This window comes from Rhipicephalus microplus, chromosome X (assembly GCF_043290135.1).
Source record: "Rhipicephalus microplus isolate Deutch F79 chromosome X, USDA_Rmic, whole genome shotgun sequence".
NCBI lineage: Eukaryota > Metazoa > Arthropoda > Arachnida > Ixodida > Ixodidae > Rhipicephalus > Rhipicephalus microplus.
In genome coordinates this window covers 487,661,373-487,678,459 of record NC_134710.1, presented here as the reverse complement: position 1 = coordinate 487,678,459, position 17,087 = coordinate 487,661,373, and positions in this window count along the sequence as shown.

Sequence of the window (17,087 nt, the reverse complement as noted above, 5' to 3'; positions counted from 1 at the left end):
CTTACTAGGAAAAGCGTCTAGCAAGAGGCCGGTCCGGCGCCACCGTCTAAGTCCAAGCCATTGTTAACAGGCACGCGTGTCATTTAGAATGACATGGGGACGCGACCACTTAGCCTGACCGAGACATAGTGGGGGCAGGTAAACGACCATATTCTCTCGCGCTGTTGTTAGGATGTCGGGGCGCCTCGCTGTCGCATGTACACCTGGTAAGCAATGGTGTACCCATCGCTCTTAAGGACGCTTCTAGAAAGCAACAGTTAATGAAAGAACTTACGGGGCCCGAGCGTGGGAACGGCCGCCGACGGTAGTCGGCCGAAGGAGGCAGCACAGCCTGGTATGGGAGAGAGTGTCACGTGCGGAGGACCTTTCCCTTTGCGTGTTTCATTTTGTTAAGGAGGTTTTTACAAATGTAGTGCCTTTTATGAAAGTGTTTCTGTGATTGGTTGTGATGCTGCGAGTCCCAACATGTGATTGGTTTTTGTAAAGACTCTTTTTTCGACCAAGGGTTAAAAAGAGGATGTTTGAACTTGAAGAGTGAGCGGAGTCGGGGTCAACGGCGGATCTCACCACCGGAGACAAGCTATGCGGGCCGAGGGGTATGCCACCATTTTCTATGTTTTGTCTTTGTAACCCAGTGCATTTTGTAACTTGAAGTTGTGTTAGCTAAATAAACCCCCAATGAGTGCTCCCCGAATTCATCGTGTTGACTTCTCATCGATTGCCTGCGCGGAGTTTCAAGCACACTTATTCGTCTCCCTGGTCGTCCGATGTGCCTAACTTGAACAACCCCGACGTTTTCGCTACAATATCAAGGTGTTCACGTGCGCAGGTACAGTGCAAACAGTGATGACTAGGAATTCCATCCAATTGTTGTGCGCGAATGCGGTTCGCGAGTGAGTCAAGAACTCTATTTGCGACATGGTGTGCGCAGGACAGAGACCAGTGTTCCAGTACAGCCGTGCGAAGGCGTTCACACTGACACTGCACTTTACTCCGACTGGAAGACGTTTCCAAGTGGTAACAACGCGCAACAAAATGTCGCTTATGACACAGACACTGAGTTGTATTACAGGGCCGACGAGTGAACCGCATTGATTTCTGTTCACGATAGTCTTTGTTTTTCTTCTGTGGTTTTAAATACGTTTTTGTTTGAAGCCTTTCACCTTTTGGACATATGTATAAATATCTTTAAATAAGCACCTCACACAATTGGTGAATGCAAAATTTTTCGTGTTTTTAGTTTATGGGTTTTCGCCTTTTTCAGAAAAGCGAGTGGGTCATTTTTTTTCGTACGGGGGGTGTCGCGGTGAAATTTCTCGCGGAAAGCTTTTTCTTTTACAGCTACAGCTGGGGTTCGTTCTTTGCCAGATGCTCTTGTTAGAGGCGCTATTTAACGAATCGTCTCGAGGGGGCGCCTCGACGAAGAATGAGAGTCTGAAAAGAAAAAACTGCATCCCGTCCGTCACTGTGCGCCTCACGACAAACCAGGCACCGCGCCGTGCATCCGACCGGGCTGCAGATATTAGGTGCCTTTCTTCCCTTCTAACCCCTACCACCACCACCCCAAACGAGCACGCCTCCGCTTGCATCCTCCGGGGCAATCGAGGGCCGACATTTGAGCACTTGTTTGCGCGTCAAGGCCGTTTTAGAGAATGTGCCTGTTTCAAAAAGCTGTCACAGCTTTTTTGCGATGACAACTCGTGTTGGTATTAGTTATTCTCGGCTTGCTTGATTGATTCATGCACCCGTGGCTGTTGGAAAACCCTATTTGAGCAGCGATTCAGGCCCTTTTTTTTTTGGTGTGAGTGGGCTCGGGTTCAACAGCGCATCTCACCACCGGAGAGCAGTCATGCAAGTCGAGGGGTATGCCATCATTTTCCACGTTTTGTATTTGGGACTTATTGCATTGTGTAAATTTAAGTTGTATTAGATAAATAGCCTCCAATGAGTGCTCCCCGAAATCATTGTGTCGACTTGTCATCGCTTGCCTGTGCAGAATCGCTCCCCCGCTTATTCGTCTCGACGGTCTTCAGATATGTCGAACTTAAACAATCCCGAAGTTTTGCCACAATATGATGACCGGCTCGCTCATCGTAACTATTGCTTATGGTGACGGGTCCCATCTTTATGCCTACATTGCGATTATGGCAGGCCGTCCACGATTTCATTACGTTGACGAGCCGCGTAACCGTATTGACGGCTACAATACGCTGATGGCTTCCCTCCCTTTAACGATAGATCTGCGCTGACGGGCCCCATCACTCTAACGATAGTTTTGCTTTGACGGGTCCCGACACCATAGTCACTGCCTTTTAATCAGTGCAGCAGTTCTTCACTCTGTCGTCGACGCAGCGGCCAGTTAAACCTACAAAGTCTTTATAGCAGGACAGGGGGATTTCATACACAATCCCGATAGCTCAGCGCACATACATCTTGGCATGTTTTACGTAGCACCCTTTTAAAGGGCTGCTCAAAATGCGCATGCACAGTTAGGAGAGCTCGTTGGAAGCAGAAATAAGAACAGGTACACAGTACCAACCAGCCAGTTTTTGGAATGGTGGCTTATTTTGTGCCTATAAGACGCAACTGCAGGCATTGGGCCACTGAGCTAACCGTCTCTAGTACAATTTGCGGTAGTGCCTGCTTTAACCTTCCTAATGAACATTTCATGCCAAAGACATTAGGTCAGAACGAGCCACAGCTAGCTAAGAGCACAGATAGGAGGACGTATGGTACTCTCACTGTGTTTTGTAGTGTCAAAACACAAAAAGACATACACCATTAAGAGCAATAGTGAGTGAGCGTGGCACCTGCAAGTTAATTTTGATAGGTGTTTTTGCAATAAAAATTCACAGTTTCGCCGCAAGGGCAAAACAATGAATGCGATAGCATTACCATGGAATGTACGCTGAAAACAGTAGCAGATCGAAACGTGCAGCTCGCTGCTCACGCATAAACGACGCATGAAAACAACACACACAGGACGATAGCGTACGAACAATATTTAACTCTCGAAAAATTCTGTTTAAACAAAAACGACCCATGAAACATAATCACAAGTACACATGAGTGCAAAACAAAAGTGTCTCAGTTGTTACTTCACTGTCTATGAAAAGAGCGCTTTTTTCGACACGGGGCCTGCCCAGCGAGCAAAGTTGACGTTAGTGGCCCAGACAACTAATTTAATCATTCCGGTGAAAAGCCAAGGCACAGGATTCTGCCTACCAAACCATTATCGCGAGAGCACAAGCCCCTACCCCCTCACCCCATGCGTGTAGCAACGTACGCGTGGGAGATAAGCGTGCGCCAACGCGCGCTTATCTCCCACGCGTCTCCCGCGCTTATCTCCCACAATAAGCTGGGGCCTCTTAGATAAGCTGGGTGCTGAGGGCGGGCAGGTTTTTCGATAGCTATATATGAACAATCTGAACAGCCTCGGCTGGTTTTTACCAGTGCCAAAGCTGCTGTCATGCACGATATATATATATATATATATATATATATATATATATGTGTGTGTGTGTGTGTGTGTGTTTGTGTGTGTGTGCGTGTGTGTAAATTCATAGTACCACATCACCTGGACGCTATTGGAAAAAAAAGTAAGCGGTACTTTTCAGATAGCCATTCATAAAGCCTATTTTGTGGTTGCACTCTTGTATACTTCGATTGGCTCTTCTAATAGGCACGATTTCTGAAATACAGCTGTCGATGCACTTTCGAACAATCTGTAACGGGCACATAATTGGTAAACCATTCCGTATCAGAGGTGTGCTTCTTAACGCTTATATATCCAAACCAATCGAGTTTTTTCGTATTCACTGTCCGGAAATTGATGTGGGACACGTTAATATGGCAATCAGTCGGAATGAAATGGCTGCCTTAAATGACACCGGAAATGTGCAAGCCCTAACCATTTACGATCAAACCTTGGCTGAGTTCATCCATTCGCCAATTAACAGCCATTGAACTCGGAGTAAGAATATCATTAGAAGGTGGTGACAGCCACCGACAGGTATTTTGCGCGAGGCAGTGACCGCTTGACCTGGGAACAATTGTGTCGCGAAGGCGAAACTCCAGCTTTTTGCTCTCATTGAAGCAGACAGCAAACGTTAGCATACGATGGTTTGGCCTACAGGCGCGGCTTGTGATTGGTTGGGAAGCAATACTCTCCATATCAGGTCATCTTACGACGTTGTGAAAACGCATTTTGGGGCAAAGCTTCTCATATGGCGTGGCTTGTGCGTCCCCCGTAGTCGTAGTGCGTAACCTGTGGCACATACTCGCATACCAGTGGCACATACTCCCCTCAGGCACATATCCCCATGTCTACATGTTACGAAAAATGTAGCGTGGTGTTGTTATCATGCTCTCGGCGTTAACAAAGCTGTGACAGCAGAAATGTGGTACATAGTGTTGTTATTATAACACTATGTGTTATAACACTCGTGTTACATAGTGTTATTCTCCACTAGATGGCGGTACTTGCATATGATGAATATGTGATAAAAAGAAGCGAGATGGCGGTACTCTAAGTGCTCACTAGATGGGCAGGCGCATGGAGGGACTGACAGACAAGCGACGAACAGACAGACAGACAGACCGACGCATGGACATACGCACAGATGGACGGCCAGGTGGACGCACGAACGGGCGCACGTACGGATGAACTGACGCACGGACGCATGGATGGATGGTCGCACGGGCGTACGCCCAAATGGATGCACGAACGGGTGCACATATGAACGGACGGAAGCACGGTCGGATTGACGGATGCTTCACCCCACTCATCATCATTCATTCCGTGAATATGCCGTGTTTTTTTTAATTTTTTTTAGTGGACACCACTGTCGTGTTTGTCGTACGATCCCTTTCACACAAAACAGTAATTTTGATCTCGCAGTGAAAAACGCGCAGTGCTTTTTGAAGCTCTGTTATATGCTGCGCAGTACACGAAAACAACATGGCGTCGTAAAGAACGTACGTGTGTCGCGGCCAATTTTCAAAACCGCTTCTCGCTTGAGTTACTTCAGCGTTCGACTGGATGAGTTGTGATTACGGCTGTTTTTTAAAGAGTGTAAGCGGTGTGAACACCTGTGGCATTGTCTCAGTGTACGGTGAAGCGTAGCGAAGCTTGTGCCTCAGTGTGTTTATGAAGCGGGGATCAGCGCCTGTGTATCCACGGCAACTAGCACTCGAGAAGCCGGCAATATGTGTTCATGTGCCGTTAACTGTTCGTTTGCTTCACTTTCCAGACTCTCAGTTGGGTTCGGTGCGGATTAAAAGCGTTTTGACTCGTTACTGGAGTGACCCCAAGTACGTACGGTAACGCATGCTTTACGCTCTCTGTTGGGTTCCTGCTTCGACCCTGGTTGGTTCCTGCGCTTATATTTTCTTGAGAGCAGTCCAGTGTTCGTGAGTGAAACAATGTTCGTTGTGAACAGGGGTGCTGTGTTGACGTTTCCAAGATTAGTGAAGAGGCTGTGCTCGCGTGACAGAAAACTGAAAGACAGCGTTGATAACTATTTTGACCTTTGAAGTCACGACTGTGCGCATCGGCGTTGTGGTTTATTGACTCGTCACTTCTCCGTTTTGTGATAACCATAGTCCGAGCGCCGTGATGTGTCAAACCAAACTGGCGCGATGATACGTTATGTTGTATCATGGCCTTGCTTTGGCAGCACGCCTATACTGTTCTTTGGTAAAAACTTTAGTTCTACCTGCTAGGCAGAGCCCGTGAACTTCAACCTTCTCTGCAGTCGTCGGAAAGATGCGATTTAGTCGGTGTCCTGCCTTGGATGAAGTTGTATACCAGCACCTGCTAACTACAGGCTTTCGAGCTCGTCTTCTTGTCGTTTTGCACGGCACTAGAGCCTTTACTACAGTGGCACACGGCCAGTTCTTGCTTTTTAGCAGTGGACGTGCATATCTGGCCAGCCTTTCATCCCTATGTCATCGGCAGCTTCCAGTCTGCAGATGTTCTTTGCCTGTTGGCCCCAGAGCACACTTGGTCCCTGATGACCCTGACGTCTACTAAATGCTCTGCAATCGGTAAGTTGACCTCGCAGAACTAAACTTGTTGCTCTTCGTGTAGTACTATATTATGTGCATGTTTTCAGCCCAGCAGATGTAATGTTTCCTGATGTTAAGTCCAAGTATTAAAAATTTGCTACCTTTATATACATACATATAGTATGGGGGAAGAAGTAAATCAGCAGTTATATGGATTGGTATAAGCGAGTACTTATCTGAATAATAAAACAAGTCTGCTCATGTATATTTAACACACTCGATAGTTTGAAAACAGCATTGTGAATATATTTCATAGCAGCCGGGTAACACATGAAGAATTTATGTTATTTTGAAAAATTTGTTTTGTAGAGGATTACCGCTGTGATAACACTACATTCTACTAGGACCTATATAAAACCTACATAAGACTTTAGATTGTTTGAAAGTGAATATAATAGATTTGATTGTTTCGACAAAGTCACAGCTCTGTGTTGCAGCCAAATAAGTATTAAAAGCGAGTGCTTTTACAGATGTTTTCCGAAATGTATTGTTTGTGTCCTAATCACAGATCGCAAAACTTTTTAAAGTATGGCATGCATCGATTGCACGCACTGGCAAATAAAGTCTCCTCATGATTTGCAGCACCTTTACAGAATTAGGAATGAGTCATGCTCCCTAAATATGAAAGTCTCGGTCACTGGTGGGACTGTTATCATCCAGCAGACATGAAACTGGCCTGCAAGCAGGCATGGCAGTATCATCTAGACGGACTGTGATCTGCCTGAGAAATTTGAGGGAAGAAAGCTGCTGAATGGCTTGTTGCCAGGTTAGTTCTTTTTAAATACATAGGATTAGGTAAACACCACTTAATGTTCACACAATGAAAACCCAAACATGGTTGCTAACAGTGCATGCCTGTATTATTCTCATACACAGTGCTAATTGAACATTAATTAAACTACAAAATAATTGAGAAGGCTGAAAGTGTGAATCCTGCAGCTTATAAAATAAACTCCATTCATGTGAGACTGAAAAGGTCGTGCTTTCGAACGAGAACAAATAATTTAATTTGTTATTGAGTTCTGGAGCCTGTGACTCACTCGGTGGAGCAAGTGCTCTGGAAGGAATTATCAAGCGGGTGAAAATTGCCTGGCTGCTGAAAAATTACAAAGAGAAAGGACTATAGTGCGAGCCTGAAGCCACACAAAGCCAGTAAATGCCCATTTTACCTGATGAAGCTCCCCCTCCCCACTGTTGTGCCATGTTGTACTTCTGCCGTACATGTTTTCAGCACAATTACATAGTGGTACTTTTTTTTATACAAATTGTATCTGTCCTAAGTACACACTTCTTGGTCTCTAAAGGTGGCTCTCAGTTTGCCCCAAAGCCACGGCTCTCTCTTCCCTTCTCTATGGCTAGCCTAACTGAGCAGCAGTGCAATGCAGCCAGCATTCATGCAAGCCAAGTGTTGGAGCGCGCTTTGGTGTTCTGCCCTTCTACTTGAAGGGCGCGTCTGCGGAATAAACACATTGTGATGGATGGAGCAGTTTCAATTGTATTGTGTCATTCTGCGCATCTTCATTTCAACTTCTTAGCAGTACATTATTCAGAAGTTCCTTTGTGGTTAAGCATTCAATATTGATTAAATTTTGCATGAAAAATACCAAACCACGACACTAATAAAAAGCACGCTGTTGTGCAAATGACTTTGAGGTACTGAAAAATTTTGACATACACGTTATTTAAAGTGCCTGCTTTATTGATTTATGCGTGGGGTTTAAAGTCCCAAAACCACCATATGATTATGAGAGACGCCATAGTGAAGCGCTCCGGAAATTCCGACCACCTGCGGTTTTGTAACGTGCCCCCAAATCTGAGCACACGGGCCTACATCATATCCGCCTACATGGGAAATGCAGCCGCCGAAGCCGGGATAAAATGCTTGCTTGTCTCTGGATTTATCTGCATTAGGAAACAGCACCCATGATTGGGAATGGTAACTATGTTTGCAATATTTGTACTACAAAATATAAAGCCATTGATTAGGTAACTTGTACTCCATCGATATTGCCGCGCACGTTTCCTATTTTCATTTTTAATTGATTCGGTTTTCGCCCACGAAGCCTGGGTCAGTAATTATCAGCGAAAACTGCGCAAAATTGTTCGAGAACGTTCGCGATAATTGTAGATAATTCTGTTTGCCCGCAAGACGCGAACACTCAAGCATATTCCAGAGTTTGCGTGAAGACCAGTGATAAGGCTGGAATATTCGACAACACGTGTCTAAATGCCGCCGCGCTTCGCCTCTAGACAGTTGATCGCCGGCTGATGCTCTGTTCACCACTGTCAGTGTGATTTGACCTTCTGTTTCCTGGCCACAAGTTCGGCTGATTAAACAGTTTCATCTGAACATCGAGTGTACTTCCTTCATCCACGTCACCACCCCGTGACTTCTTGTGGGCGAGATGTTTTTTTTTTCATGTTCCGGTCACCGCGTCAAGCCGCGAACCCAGTCAAAGTGGTAAGGACGATACTGAAGCCAAACCCGGACAGCAACGGGACTGCAACCAGAGAACGGGCTCCTTCCTGAAATAACCAGGCCGCCCCGGATTCCGACATCGACAGCAGCAACGATGGCCTCCCTCATGCTGCTTGTACCAATTGCTCTCTGGCAGTCCAAAGAGAGGACAACGTTCCGTGGATCATCAGTCGAGAACCCAAAAAGCTGGGAAGACGACCAAGCCGCCACCTTGAACAGCTGCCTTCGAAACCGAAGCCACCTACTAGTGATGGAAGTGTGATTGTTCTAGGGGACACTCAGGTACCGGAACGTTTCGAACGTATCTTTCGTTAAGGTCCGGGATTCTGTTTGAAGCCACACCTTTCTTCAGTTGACAATGTGGCCGTTGCACGCAAGGTTTCGTACAAAGTTCCCGAGGCGGAAAACGTGCATTGCATCAAAGTGCTGGTACTAGCTATCAGAAAAGAGGTTGAGAAACCAGGACACCGACAGAACTTCCAGGGACTTGTGAACTGGCTCGCAAATAAGGACCTTGAGAGAGATTTCGAAAACATTGTAAGCCGTGACTTAGTGTCAGGTTTGGGCCCAGCACCGCCAGCCAAGAACCAATCGAGCGACCCGTGCACACACACACATAAAACTATATTTACATGGAAAAAGCAACTATGAATAGATCATCTCTAAACATTGTCTGTCACATGCGATTCTATCCAAAATCTCTCACTAAATTAGAACTCTCTCGCCGTTTTTCGCTAGGGCTTGGACTCCGATCACTCGGGGTGACGTGTCGTCTGTCCCGTTAGCGTCTTCAACGTGAGTTAGCCTACGTCAACTCACGACCTTCTGCCGCAGTAACAGCAGGAGGGTAGCGCTAGCTTGGAAGCTGCGCGCTAGAGCAACAGCTCTCAGCCGCCATGTACGACCCAGCAGCACACCTGGGTCGTGCCAGCCACCCGAAACGGCAGCAGGATCAGCGGCCCACAGCAAACGGTAACTCCTAACCACACGGGACGGCAGCCGGAAGAGCAAAACCTTGCCTGGTATCTCGGTCAGTCACCCAGCTGGAGTCCAGGCCTTGTTCACCAATTGGCCAGCTGTCAGAAACGGCAGCCGGAACAGCAGCGGGTCGCCTGGTCCCTGGGCCAGTCGCCCAGCCGGAGTCCAGGACAGCACTGCGCCTAGAGGACGTTTCCTAGTTCTCCGGACCGAACATCCAGCCGAGAACTGTCTGTTCTTCCCCGGTTCCAACGTGTTTCCACTCATGGTCATTTGTGAACCCAATTTGTCGAAACCAATAAGACTTTCGGGGTACGAAGCTGTCAACAAACGGTGCGTGCAGCAAAATCATCGTCTTTGTTCGTGGTGAACTGACATATGTTGTACAAACAACTGCGCCTCACGATGACAATCAGTATGTCTTATCACTGTGAAAAAGAACAAACTCATGTTTACTCTCATAGGCGTTTATATATAGCTGTCAAATAATCTCGATTCCAGGAGATTAGCGGATAGTTTGAAGATGTGTCCTGCACCATGGGTCATCATAGGTGATTTCAAAGAGCACCATCACGCATGGTGAAGTACGCGGACAAATGCAAGAGGACGCAGGTTAGCAACCATCACCTACAACTAGGGGCTTACTGTCCTGAACGACGGTAGCCCCACTTTTCTTCGAGGGGTGATATACCGCAGCTGTCTCGACCTTGCTTTGTCTCCAACTCCCTCGCGAGATACGTCAAGTGATTTCCAGATGTTGAGACACGAGGAAGTGATTGCATTCCAATCTACGTTAACATCAAAGGCTTGTCTAGTTGTGGTCCACGGACGACCATTCGAGCAGTCCCATAGACCAACTTAAACTCTGACATGGATGATGCTTGCAGCGATGGCCTACGATCTGTGTTAAAGAAAACAAATGAGAGCACAATGCAAAACTCTACTCACACAGTGAAGATGTCTTCCACACGAAACGACTTTTACATAGAGTTGGAGCGACTCTGAGCACTTCGACGCGGGGCGGAGCATCGGTATCGGTGTTCAAAATCAATTCACGATCTCAGAGCAGCCAAGAAGATGCCAAAGAAGATTCAGCGTCGCGTGGAAAGATTAGCGTCAGACCGATGGACAATGTTTTGCCAGTCACTAGACCATCGCAAGCCACTTTCACATATTTGGAAAACGGTGCAAGGTCTGCGTCACCCTACGGAACAGCGTTTTCCATTCAAAGCACTCGCGCTATTTCTAAGCAGGTGAGACATCAATGTCGCAGAAGATTTCAGTGTGTAGGTCACCAACCAAGCCACCCTTCCAGATTCTCCAGTGAGAGGTGACGTCCCCCGTTCCCGTGACTACCACATGGACCTCCCTTTTACAATGGAGGAGCTTGAGGCGGCACTAGCTCTCTGCAGGCGTTCAATTTCTCCGGGTTGAGATGGTATTCCGTACGGAGCCTTGTGAAACCTTGTGGAAGGGGCAAGGAGAGAACTGTTGAGCCACTACAACATCTCGTGGCAGGATGGCAACCTTGCTGACGACTGGAAAGTAAGCCGCTTGTTACCCAACTTCAAGCAGGGAAAATCCCCACTCGAACTCGCTTCCCAACAACTAATAGCACTGGCCAGCTGCGTAGGGAAGAACGAATGATACTAGGCCGTCTGGAGTGGTATCTTGAATACTACAAGATTTATCTGAATTCCATGACTGGTTTCGGACGCGACCTCTCTTACATTGACAATGTCGTTGATCTAGTTTCGTACGTTCAGCATGAAAGATCCCGTAAGCAAATAACTACAGCTTTGTTTCTAGATGTGAAAGGCGCGCGTGATATTGCACTACATGAAGCCATTTTGAGTGCTCTTGCGGTGGTTGGCCTTGGTGGTCGAGTCTTTCGGTGAAGTTCCGGTTACCTGGCTGGAAGGTAATTCTTTGTATTCACACAAGATAGCCTAACTACGCGACGCTATACTTCCAGGGGTGTTCCTCAAGGCGGAGTTATTAACCCGACGCTATTAAATCTTGCACTAATGCCTTGCTGAATACTTGCCCAGTACCATTATATCTCAATATACGCAGACGACATCTGTGTCTATATTTCGGCCGTCACACGTCCTCAGATACGTTCCCGGCTTCAAAAAGCAGCAAATATGATTGCCGTCTACTTGTTCAAACAAGGTCTCAGCATATCACCAGAAAAATGCACGCTGGTGGCCTTCACTCGCAAAGCATTGACCCCTTATGTCATCTCAATATGTTGGTGACCGATTTCTTATGCCAGAACCTACCAGTTTCTGGGCATCACTATTGATAGGGACCTCTGTTGGAGTCCACATGTGGCCTATATGAAAAAGTGCCTGACCGCTATTTTCTAAATGTTCAAGTTCCTGGCAGAAAAGATGTGGGGGATGTAGGTAGATGCAGTGATCGAACTCTACAGAGTCTGTTTCTCGGTTTTCTGAGATATAGCTTGCCCGTGCTTAGCAATACCTGCAAGACCAATGTTCGTGTTCTACAGCCAGTACAAGCCCAAGCACTGAGAGTGTGCCTCGGTCTGCGCAGATGTACGTCAACAGAGGCAACCATTCCAATTGCTGGTGACTATCCGATACAAATTCCCATTATTGTAGAAGTCCTGAGAACGCACATCAGACACTTCGCACGTGCTCCCTGTCATCACCTTGCAATGTTGCCTTCAGTGAGGCGCCAAGCATCGTTCGCTAAAATGATTGTGAAATACAACGCTAAACTTCCCTCGGGCTTCACTCCTGCATCTAAACCATTAATACCCTTTTGGTGTCTTATTCGACCCACAGTGAATCTTAGTGTACCAGGGATCCGGAGGAAATCAGCGCTTTCGTCGCCCATGCCGAAACAACTGTCTCTTCTTCTTTTGCACGAGAAATATTCCGACAGTATACATATATATACCGATGGCTCCACGAACCGAGAGTGTTCGTCAGGAGCAGTAGTTTTTCCAGCAAGAGGTGTTACCTTCAGCTTTAGGACTGACCACTACACGGCATCTACAGCAGCGGAACTAGCTGCTTTGCGCACTGCACTTTGTGTGGTCAATCGGGAACCACCGCAACAATGGTCAATTTTCAGCGACTCAAGGGCTGCCTTACAATCTGTGCTCTCCACACTGCGTCGCAGGCCGTACGAAGAGCTTGTTTTCGAAGTTCGATGCCTTCTCCACACTTCACACGAGAAAGGGAATCATGTGACGTTTCCGTGGCTGCCAAGCCACTGCGGTGTCATGGGGAACAAACATGCCCGTACTGCCGCGCGGGCAGCTCTTGAACAAGAGAAGAAGCCACACCACTTTCGCGGACCGTTGCTGCCAGTAATCTTTGACGACTTGCGCGTGAAATCACGTTTTCACTATGGTGCCCAGCAAGCAACGAGACAAAGCGTCAACACCACCTGTCCTCTTTGATGGCTCTCCGCATGCCCCTTGGGCTCAACCGAAGAGAAACCACCCTTCTTCATTGCTTATGGCTAGGAGTGGCATTTACAAAATCTTATTCCTTTGTCATAGGAATGGCCGACAACGCTCTCTGCGATGCCTGTCATTGCGAAGAGACGCTACACCACATCCTGTGCGACTGTCCATTGTATGACATCCAGAGACAGCCACTGGCGTCTGTTTTTGCGCGCATCGAGAACAGCCAAATGTCTGTGGACACTATTCTGTCAAGTGCCCGAGAGAAGACATTGCAACAGAAGGCGACAAAAGCTCTTTTTTGAAATTCCTACGCGACACGGTCTCGAACAAGCGGCTGTAACAGCAATGTCACGCACCGCGAAAGAGAAGACTGGACTATGACTCAGTGTGCGCGTGTGTGCTGCCGAATGTGCTGTGTTTATCTCTCTTCCTCTCTGCTCTCCATCTTTAATCTCCGCCATCCCCCTCCCATGCGCAGGGTAGCAAACCGGCTGCCTATAGGCTGGTTAACCTCCCTGCCATTCTTTCCTCCAATTTCATTCCTTCCTTATGCCTCTGTGTCATGGTTTAGCCTTCCAAGAGGTGCTGGTGTGCTGTTATAATGAATTGGCGAGTTGGAACAAAGTTGAAAGTAAAAGCAACAATGAGCATAGTAAAAGTATTAGTATATTCAGTCGAGCCGTGAAAACAACGTGGAAATGTATCAACATCTTTTAAACTGCGCAAAGGTGAATGTTCTTATGTTCATCCATTGAGGTCTATGTTTGAGGCGTTGGAACATGATTACTTTGTAGTGGCATAATATAATCTGTGATTTTACAAATATGTGCTCATAAACATTGCAGTTGAGATTAGCAATAATTCATACGTGTAGGACAATGCAGCATTACCTCATCTACACAACATACAGTCCTTGCCGAGGAGTGAACTGAATTTTTTTCCAGTGAACTGACAGACAACTCTATGATAACTGTGCTGATATGCAAACTTCGAAGTCTTTTTGAGGAGTGTTTATGGGAAATGAATGGGGGTTTAGAAATGTCAATAGAAGCATTTTTGCAACGATTAGTAGCTTAGAGTTCTTTTATTTTTGTTATCGGTCTGGAATTTCTTTGCGCTGTGGCAAGTTTTCAGCTCACGCCACCTAAGATAGCTTGTTGCTTCTGTGTTACCTCGAGTGACCTTGCAGATATGTACCAAATTGTGATACACTGCCCCTTTTTGTAGCACGACAATGCCAGAAGCTCTTTTTTCATATATATTATATAAAAGTGGCTAGTTAGGGCAGCAGCAGAAATTACACATCGAACTGTTGAAAAACTATGTGAAAAATGTCCAGTTCGCGTATAACAGAGTTGAGGGATCTCTCTCGTAATTTTCTCGCTTTAAAGCTCATATTTTCAAAACAGCGTATCAGCACTGCTGTTTTATGCTAGTTTATCCTATTATGGACACCTAATTGTATGTATGTATGTATGTATGTATGTATGTATGTATGTATGTATGTATGTATGTATGTATGTATGTATGTATGTATGTATGTATGTATGTATGTATGTATGTTACATTTAAATCAAAAGCAGTTTGTATTGTTTAGAGTACCTATTTTAACGAGCTCACTTATTTTCCTTGTAGTTATGCTTTTTCTGTGCCATTATATTTTTCCATTTATTTTCTACTGCTGCAAAGCAAATGTAACTTTCCACAAAATGAGGGCATTCAAAGAAGCTGTATCGATTGCCGACATAAAGTCGTGAGCTACATACAATTCGGGAAGCAGAGAACCAACCAGCAAAGATTAGTTTAGAGCACAGCTTCTCTACATAGCATTGCTTCTACACACTACATTCATTTATTATTGGTCAATTTTAACAAATAAATTTCAGTCAGAATAACTAAGCTATCACCTGTGGCTGTACATGTACATATGTGGGTTATAATTCTGCATATATATTACCTTTTGACATTTAGTAATGAAAGCTCAAACCTAATCAAGCTGAATAGACGAACTTTTGTCCGTGCACTCGTCATCTGTGCTGGAACTATTGTTGATAATAAATGAGCTTTCGTTTAAAAACTTTGTGCAGTAACCAAGAGCAGAGTACCTCTCTATGACGCAAATAAATTTGCCATTATACTGTTGTTTCACTTAAAACAATCGGAAACCCTCTCCCACAACATCAATAGCCTGCTGCACTTGTTTATAACGATTCAGTTCAGTTTTATTTCCTTAGGGGTCCCTAATAGGGGGTATTCCATGAGAGTGGAATTGAAAGTAAATTTTAACAGCGATGATTCAATTAACATTGCAGATGATCAGTGATGCGTTCTTGAAAAGTAGATAATGGGGCAATTTCGACGATGTCATAGGGCAGGCCGTTCCAGTCTGAAGCTACTCTAAGAAATAATGAAGTGGAAAACGCAGTGGTACGTGATGGCGGGTGGGTAACTCAGAGTGGATGACTGGTGCAATGGGAAGGCTGTTATAGAAGGCGCCTGTTTAAGAGACGATTAGAACAACTTATGATAAATGGTAAGACTTGCCTTTCGACGGCAGTAAGAAAGAAGTGTTAGACTGGATTCAGATTTTAAGGATGCAATGCTAGTGTGATAAGAATATGAAGAATGAATGAATCGAATGGCCCTGTTTTGAACGGCTTCCGATGCCGTCATTAGGTATGCTTGGTGCGGGCTCCAGATGGCACATGCATATTCTAGCTTTTGCCTTATAAGTGATTTTATGTGAGTAATTCAACGTCTGGTGGGGTGAGTTGCAGGTGCCGTTTTAGAAAACCAAGCATTATGTACGACGTTGAAGTTGTGCTGGTAATATGGTTGCGCCATGATAAATCAGAAGAAAGGGTGACTCCTAGATATTTATAAGAGTCTAGTGATTCAATCGATCAATTGGATACGCAGTAGGGAACGCGAGAGGGGTCGTGATGACGATAGAAGGACACGAGCTCACATTTAGTAGGGCTGAGGCTCATTAGTCAAACGTTAATCCAATTCAGCCTATTGTTAAGTTAACTATGAAGAATGTAATGGTCAGGACGCTTAGTAATAGTATGGTAAATGACACAACCGTCAGCGAACATGGAAGTCTTACAGAAAGCATGCAATGGTAAATCTTAATATATATTCTAAATAAAACAGAACCGAGAGCAGACCATTATGGGACTCCTGAGGTTACTGGGAGGGTTCCATAGACAGTTGGCCACTAACACTAGTGGGTTGACAGCAGTTAGTTAAAAAAAACTCTTCAAGCCACTTGAGGTTGTTAGGATGTAAGTTAAGCTTTGAAATTTTTAGTAACAAACGCCGTTGCGGAACCTCGTCAACAGCTTTTGCGAAATCAAGAAAGATTAAGTCGATTTCGACGTTGCAGTCACGACTAGTCTAAAGGTCATAAACAAATTGTGCTAATAGTGTTTCGCAAGAGAGGTCTTTGCGAAATCCTTTAGGCTTTTGCGATATTGATAGCGGCATTACTTGGACGCGCGCAACATGACAGGCACCAAGGGAGAAGAGAGAAGCTCATCACTCAGTGCGAGTCTTCTCTACCTGTACATGCCCTTTTGCCTTGCTGCGTGTAATGAATTCCAGCAAACAAGCACGAAAACGTGTTCCGACAAAGGAAGTCAATTTGTCCACAAGCAATTTGCTGACTGCATGTCTGGATTTCCTTCAAAACATCGTGAAGGCTGACCGCCGGTGGAATATCCAGACGCGTGAAAAGTACTATAGAAGGTATGTTAATGGTGTTTGGGGACTGGGACACTCTTGCGATAGGTTGGAGGGAGCAAATATGAACTCTTCCTCATGTAATTCGTGAGGGAGCACGGCACAGCGATTTTGGATCAAAATGGCGCAAGAAAGAAGGGAGCGCAAGAGTTACCTTCTCAAAAATAGAGTACCCACCACAACGCATATTCTTAGGCTGGGCAACTCGTTTAAAAAATGGTCGGTGCTCTGCGACCCTGCAAATCAAACCCAGTACCTGCTAGGCTATAGTTGGTCGCTGTAACTATTCGTCCCCTGATGCAGTTCTCACCCCACCATGGTGGTCTAGTGGCTAAAGTACTCGGCTGCTGACCCTCAGGTCGCGAGATTAAA